The sequence below is a fragment of the Psittacula echo genome, assembly GCF_963264785.1.
Source record: "Psittacula echo genome assembly, contig: SUPER_2_unloc_1, whole genome shotgun sequence".
NCBI lineage: Eukaryota > Metazoa > Chordata > Aves > Psittaciformes > Psittacidae > Psittacula > Psittacula echo.
In genome coordinates, this window is record NW_027664283.1 from 53,123 (window position 1) to 61,649 (window position 8,527).

Sequence of the window (8,527 nt, forward strand, 5' to 3'; positions counted from 1 at the left end):
TTAACCAATTATATGTTAGTTGTTAAGGGCCTCACAGATATGTATCCAATCACAATGTGCCAAGTTAGTGAAAACAACTTCAAGAAATAGTATATAAAGAGTTAGTTTTCTAGAATAAATGGCTTTGTCTGATCACATTGATCTCCAACTGAGTCCATTTCCGCGACACACCTCTTCTTCTTCTTCTTCTTCTTTGTCATGTGATGATGACTCCTGATCAAATGCTGGCCCGGGTGGTGAATACATTGTTTCTTCATCTTGCTTCACCCTTCTTACCTCTTTTTTGCTTTTTCTCTTGCGTACAAGGGCAACCGATATTGGTACGAATTGGTCTTCTGGTTTAGCTGCAGTCATTATCACTGTGGTTTGAGTAGCAACCATACTTGTTGCTGGGGGTGGTGTAGCTGCTGTGCTTGGAGCTGGGGTAGCTACGCCGTCTGTTGCAGTTGAAGTTCGAGTAGCTACTGTACTTGTCGCTGAGGCTGATGTAGCTGCTGTACTTGTCGCTGGGATATCTGCGCTGTCCGTTGCAGCCGAAGTTTGAGTAGTGGCTGTACTTGTCGCTGGGGGTGGTGTAGCTGCTGTGCTCGGAGCTGGAGTAGCTGTGCTGTCTGCTGCTTTGCCCTCAGATCCAGGGTCATTTTTTTCCTTTGGAAGGTGCTGGATAGTGTTGAACAAGGCCCAGTAAGCATAGGCCAAGCCCCAGCACGTTGACATGATTTGTCCTTCTCTGGTATGACCAGGATGACAACACACCTCATTTAAGTGTTTTACTAATTCTTCTGGATTTTGCACTTGTTCGGTGGTGAAATTCCAAAGCACTGGAGGAGCCCACTGACCTAGATACTTGCCCATACTATCCCACACAGCCTGCCACTCATGGCTGTCCAGCCTCGGGGAGAATCTCTCGGTCCTCCTATATGGTTGTCTAACCCCAGACAAGACCCAAACCCGACTCTGCTTAACTCTTGAGATCAGACGTAATGGTTGGGGACAAAACACACTTTGTATGCGTGCCAACATGGTGATCCCCATCACGATCAGCAAACAGGTCTCAACAGTATTAAAAGGCCATTCAAAAACTTCAAAACTCTCAAATGATGCTGTAAACGGTCTGGGGGGCGCTGGGAGGGTAAGAGAATGTCTCCTTCACAGGTTGACCACCCGAGAAGGAGAAAAAAGAGTGTGATTGGTAAGCACTTCTATTATGTACTTCCCAAAGTATAAAGGTGGCGACCACACTGGGAACATAAGCCAGATCAGTTTCATGATCAATTTTTCTATTGTATTACAAGTCATTAGCATAAAGTACAATGAGACAATAACCTTAGCCCAAGCCCCACACTTGAAAAACGCTAACACAGCAAATACCGGCTCTAAGTAAGCTACGACATATTGAAACTGTGAGATCAAAAACAACAACTTTGAGAGCCAATAAATCAGCATTGTGATGAGTGACTATTAATCCAAAACACCGAATGCTAATCACAAATACGATTAGACACACTCCGGTCAGATCTGTCGTTATCTCAACCCTTCGTGCCCCATGTTGGGCGCCAAAAAGAACTGTCGTGGTTTAAGCCAGTCGGCAAGTCAGGCATGCAGTTTCTACCCCCCCCCCCCCCCCCCCCCCCCGCAGGGATGGGGGGGAGAATTGAAAGAATGTAACTCCCACGGGTTGAGATAAGAACAGTCCAGTAACTAAGGTATAACACAAATCACTACTGCTACCACCAATAATAATAATGATAAGGGAAATAACAAGGGAAGAGAATACGATACCACCCGCTGAAAACGAGCCTGACCGAGCAGAGAGAGTGCCCTTCCGGGTAACTCCCAGTTACATCCTGGGCATGACATGCTGTGGTATGGAATACTTCTTTGGCTAGTTTGGGTCAGGTGTCTTGTCTCTGCTTCCTTCCAGCTTCCCCTCCTCCCTGGCAGAGCATGAGACTTCACAAAGTCCTTGGTCAGGCTAAACATTTGAGCAGTAACTAAAAACATCAGTGTTATCAGTGCTGTTCCCAGGTCGAAAGTCAAAACCGCAGCACTGCACCAGTTACTAAGAAGGAGAAAAAGGGACTGCTGCTGCTGAACCCAGGACAGCCGTTCTGCCATCTTATCAATGGACTTCTGCAGAATGAAGAAAATATAGATCATACGTAAAGGAACCACTCAAGCATCCATGCACATACATTAACTTTAAGAGGAAGCATGTCAGATTCATGGAAATCCTATTGCACCCCCAAACAGCTAAAAGTGATTCCACCTTTGAGTACTTTTGCTCCCATAACTTTACCACGTTTCAGTCATTGTCCTTGAGATGAAAAAAGTGAAATTCTAAGTTCTAAGTATTTAAATTGTTTCAAAACCAATGGGTTTTATGCTTAGAAAGCATATCTCTAAAAGCAGTCTGCCCCTTTTCCCCTGGTTCTTTTTACACTGGTATTTTCCATTTCCTCTTGTTTTGCCAAACAGAGCTCATCAACAGTCAGTAGCTTTGCCCATAGTTTCCAGTGGAGACCACTGTATGACTCCTTCATGCCTGTTTCCAGAAAACAACTTTCTGCTGACAAATGATGCTCAAGACACAATATAAACTTATTTTCAAGACTGAAATTTAATTTATAAACTGTACAGCAGAACTTGCAGCATCTGATCTCTGAACTGCAGCAATGTACAGTCAGAAGGGAGATACTCATTCCTGACCATATGCCATGTCTATGCCACTCAAGAGTATTATTAGGTCAACTAAGTATATTACAAATTCTTCTGCTTCAGCTGTCACTATCAAATCAAAATTAAGTCAAGGACTAGTCTTTTCTTGCAGTTCCACCAATGACAATGTTCTTTGAATTCCATCATAATGACTCTATTGAAGATAAGTGGTGTCCACCAAATAACCCAGCCTATGTTTGCTTTTCAACAGAAACTGTAAACACAGGATTCTAAAAGGGAAGGAACAGACCTATTATCAGAATGATCTAATAGAGCACTTGGGAACTGTCAGACTCAGCAAGCCCATTGATGCTGCAATACCAGAGGAGAGTACAGGCTTACCCAGGTAACCTTCCAGAGTAGTACGACATGTTTATAACTATAGCTGCTTCCCAATCTGACAAGCAGAAATACATAACTACAAGAAGACAAAAGGACTAACAAAGTGAGCACTGCTCTAGCTGGGTTTGGCATCACTGCCTTCAGTCAGAAGTCTCAAACCTGTTCTGATGTAAGCTATTGCTGTCACAAAACATTTCCTCATTCCTATGAACTACTGACAATAGACCCAAAATCCATATTTTGCATTTATCTCATGGCCCAGATGGACACAGCAAGAGCAGTGCAAGCAATTCTGAACTTTCTAATAAAGTCTGGTTAGCTGATTGCTGATCAGCTAATCTTCTAGCTGTAATACTACACTTAAGCATTTTGTGTAAACTGTGTTCCAGACTGAAACAAGCAGTACTGTATAAAAGCAGTGCTCCAATCCTTCTTGGATTATTAAGTATTTCCCACAAATCTTGGCAAATGACAACAAGGAAATAATTGTTGTCAGACAGACAGACTATAAAAATGAAAGTCATGAACCAAGTCTAAACCTGTAATAACACATATGAAGCTTTACTGTCCTGAACATTCAGCACATGCAATTCAGGCTCTACTCTTTCAGACAGGACTAAGATACCATTTCCTGCAGACAGAAATTTTTGTGGTAAAGATCTCTAGTCCTGTACTTTTGTATTGCAAGACCAAGAAATAACAGCACTTCTTACAAAAGTCTTTCACAAGAAGGGTTCCAGTGAAGAGCTGGCACAAAGATGGACAAAGTAAGATTTGAATGAAAGTAACCTGGGAGACAACATCCATCTGATGATATAATTTTCTCAATTCACAAACTCAGCATAGTCCTCTAGCACCTCTTTAGAACAGCTGCATATGCAAAGAGCAGAGAATGACATTGTACTCACAGAAAACATCACATCTGCTGCAAGAAGCTGATGATGAACTTAATGACAAATGGATGCTTCTTTCCACTGACGGGCTAGGAGCAACACAGTTTCCAGTGATCTTGGGCTACTTGTATGTAAGCATATATTTAAAAAAATCTCAAGGTAACCCTTCAATTCTCAATGAAATGGACAACCTCACAGGAGCTGACATTTCACATAAAGTTACAAAGGCTGTTTCATAATCACATCTGAAAATTAGAGGCTTCTTTAAAAACTATAAACCTGAATTCTGGCTCCTCTTTTTCCCTCTCTCTCTTTACAAGCAACACAGCTGATAAAATTGTCCTGTTGCACTAACTGATGTGCTGACAAGTTGAATAACCAAAGCAGCTCAAAGTAATGTATCTCAGCTTGAACTGCTTTGTATTTGAAGAATCACACAAACCTTGAGTGTAAGCTATCCCTTCTCACATTCATTACTTAGTATGATGTAATTATTTAACTCTTCATTGAACAAGTGAGATTACTTGATAAAACCCTAATAATCTCAGAATTTATTTTACTGGTGATTATTCCAAACAAAAGTAGGAGTTAATATTTAAGATATTTGAGGCATATGAGCTCATGAGAAGAGACACATTGTTTTCTCTGTGGGAAATGAATCATCTATTTACACAAGCTTCATCATACCCAGGTAGTTCAAGTACTTATCGACTGGACTGGTAGCACATTGGTGTAACAAGTCATGCAACTACTTGTAGATATATATAAAAATCTATAATTAAGTTACCTTGCCAAAGAACACAGTCAGAATTCTATTTTTAAAAATTCCCACCGCACAAACTTCTAGGATGTGTGCTCGCCAAATGACTTAGAAACAACCATTTCTAAATATCCTTGTGTTGACTTTTTTTTATTCCTAAATATGTGCATTTACCCTTTACACACACTTTTTATGGTAAGGGTTCTTCCCAGCTTCCTCATCACGTAACAGTATTTTAAGAAGTTTGAGTGATGTTTTGATCTAAGTGAGCTAAACTATAAAAGGTAATATTGTGTCCTGAACAAGAAAATTAAGAAACACAGATCTCCTAACATCAAAACTTAGTTGCTTTAGGCAGAGAGCATTGAGCCAGGGGAAAATGTGTTTACTGCATACATGTTTTATCAGACTATTTTTAAATTAATTATAGAAAACAATCTATCAACTATGCAATTTTAATACTATCTTAAATAGCGTATTCTTTATTGCAATTCCTCTCATTGACTGACTTTAATCAACATTATCCAGAAGACAGAAAAACCTGTATCTCACTAAAACTTGCTGCGTTTCACTGCAGAAATAAGATGCAAGTGATCACATTTTAGACTAAACCTTAGAGTCCATTTCAAGTCTGGCATGTTGTCACACTTCACTGTTACAAATATCAGTTCTTAAAAATGGCAACTTGCCTCAGAGGTCTGCCTCTGGGCTTCTAGGCAGAAGGCTAAGCTTCAATAGTAGCATTAAAATGTTAAATGAAAGATAATTAAAACCAAGAATTGTTATTCCCATATATCAATCAAAGTAACAGGTTTAACTGCATATACTTTGAGGAACTAGAGCTCCTCAAAATAACCTGTCCAAAAGTTTTAACATGTCCATGACAGAAGCACTGTAAAGATTATTTATGGAAACTCAGAGCCATTGTTACAGAACAAAGTACAACGTAAACAAGATGCTTAAAAACTCCAGCAAAAAAAGCTGTTTAAGATTTCAAGAACAAACATCAGATTACTTTTTTTTTTTTGTCTTATTCCTGTAACTTTTTATTTATAAGATGATGTTTTAAAGTAAGTAGAACAAAATCACTGGCTTGCAAACTCTCAATATGGCTTATGCTCTGAGAAACCAATGCTTTCCTACACTGCTACAGCTAAAGACAGCCAAAGAAGAAATCTATAAAAGTACTATTACACAATGGTCCAGCATATAAAATATCAGTTTGAACCTCAGCATAAACAGTAACACTAACCCGAAATTGACAATCACAAAATTACACTTTACTACTGCCCAGATGTATTTCAAAACTTCCTGTAGGCAAAACAAGAGCTCTGCAGTCATCTGTTCTTCAATTCACTATCACAGCAGCTACTTGCACTCTGCATTCACTGTAGCTGGGAGGCATTATACAAGCTCTGCGTACACACAGGCAGTGGCACTGAACAAAGGCACACAGCAATCATGCTGCTTCCCAGAACCATCAGATTATTGCACATGTGCTAACTACCCACCATGAGGATTTCATAATAATCCTCCAGGATGTGAGAAGCACTGGAAGCAAGTTGCCACCACCGGAACTTATTCAACTGGCTCCTAACTGTGCCTTGGATAAAGCACTGAGCGAACACGTGCACCTGCTCCACCTACAGGATAGAAGGATCTTCCAGATACAGGCTTCTTTCAACCACAGAAACAGAGAAGCATGGCAGAGCATGAGACTCACAAAGTCCTTGGTCAGGGTAAACATTCTGACCCACAACTGAAAACATCAGCTTTATCAGTATTATTCCCAGGTCGAAAGTCAAAACACAGCACTGCACCAGTAGAAAAAGTGACTGCTACTGCTAAACCAGGACATACCTACAAATACTGACCTGATAATGTATTATTTATGTTGGAAGAGCACTCTGACATTCATTGAAAAATAAACCAAAATAATAAGGAATTAATAATTTAGTGTCTTACTACTTAATTTTGTCCCTAAAGGTATTGCCTAAAGGAAAACATGGTAATGACAGGATCTGATACTAAATCAGAATAAGGGAAAAAAGAAAAATTAAACTCCATCCCAGGTAATAATATTAACCTGTCAAGTTCAGTTTTATTCTTTTAGAAGAATCTTTGGTGTTGCTCGTACAAAATAGCTGCTATGGCTTCCCTCTAGCCTTAAATTCTGGAGAAACATTAAACACCTTGGGCATAACACAAGGCTATAAAATCACTGTGGTATAGCACTGCTACCTTGGAATTCTGGCAGATGACATTTAATAATAGCTTAGTTATTCAGTCTAACAGAAATGGATTTTTGCTTTCAACACTAAAATTGGTCTATCAGTCACATATAACTGGTCTCTATGGATTAATTCCAAAATATTATCACAAATATACTTCCTGGAAAAACACTGCATTCTTCGTAACACCATAACAGAAGAACAAAAAGACCTCTGTCTGACTCTTCTTGCTCCTCTACCTATTTCTTGGTTTTCTTCCAATGTTTACTGATGTCCTGCATGCCCTCTGAAACCATCTTACCTCTGTGATTATACATATCACAGAATCACAGAATGCTTTGGGTTGGAAGGGACCTTAAAGATCATCCAGTTCCAACCCTCCTTCCATGGGCAGGGACACTTTTCACTGCAGCAGGTTGTTCAAGGCCCTGTCCAGCCTGGCCTTGAACAGTGCCAGGGATAGGGCAGACACAACTTCTCTGGGCAACTTGTGCCAGTGGCTCAGCACCCTCATAGTGAAGAATTTTTTTCCTAATATGTAAAGTTTAAGTTTAAAACTTCAACGGAAAAAAAAAAAAAAAAAAAGAAAAAAGTAATAATCTGGGATCAAGTTTGGCTCTAATTACTTTCACTAACAACCCTTCTGTACCACCATAGAAACATCTCTAACCTGAACTTTCAGGGACATAAAACTCCCACGAAAACAAATGTAAGTTCTGGAGACAAAGCAATGCATATTAATGCACCCTGAAGATACGAGTAAGGAAGCAAAGTGAAAAGCTTTCATATTTTAACTTTTCCCTAGTGGAAGAGTAAATTATGACAACATGCATGTCAGCTTGTTCTGCAAATGCAGTTTAGAGAAAAAACCCAACCCGCTCTAGCAGCCGTCCAGGAAGAACAGCGAGTGTTCTAGCAACGACGATGACTTCCGACAGTCTCCTCCCCAGAGGGAGCAGGGTTACACCACCAGACACCGGCCTCCCGCACACCAGTGCTCTGGCGCACAGCTCTACCTTCACGCAGTCCGAGGGACGCGGAGGAAGGCGACTTACGCCGCAGCTCCGCCGAAGCCAGTGCCCAGCCCCGCGGAGAGCGGCCCGCGCCTCACAGCAGGAAGCGGTACGGACACTTGCGGGTGTGTCACCAGAAGGCACGGTGAGGGCAGCTGCCGCCCGCGGCACCATCCCCAGCCCTGCCCGGACCCACACGCCTCTCCGCCGCAGGGGTGCACCGCCCTGGGGGGGCGGCAGCTCGTTCTGCTCAGGCTAGAGCGGAAGCTAAACCAGGGCAAACGGGCAGACGCACAACCTAGCGAGCACAGGAAAAAAACGGGGCCCTCCCAGGAGACGGGACGGCGTCCCCGGGCGCCCAGCGCTCAGCCCGACCCGCACACAACGCCTAGCCTAACCCAGCCCGGCCCATATCGCAGCCACTGCAGAGCGACCAAGCCAGTCCTCACCTGCCGAAACCACCGACAGCAGCACCGAACCCACGGACCCGTAGCTGCGCGGCGGCCACCCCCACGCCAACGGGGCGCTCCGCGGGCGAGATGCGCATGCGCGGGCTCACCTCGCGGCCGC

At 42.2% G+C, this 8,527-nt stretch overlaps 1 protein-coding gene across 1 annotated transcript in view; it reads right to left on the minus strand.

Moving 5' to 3' along the window:
- The window catches only part of CPNE3 (copine 3), a 34,294-nt gene extending 25,771 nt beyond the window's left edge, over positions 1–8,523 (minus strand). Inside the window, exon 1 of the mRNA XM_080639701.1 lies at positions 8,407–8,523. The gene's annotated coding sequence lies outside the window, so the exon portion shown is untranslated. The remainder of the gene's footprint in view (positions 1–8,406) is intronic.
- Between the last annotated feature and the right edge of the window lie 4 nt (positions 8,524–8,527).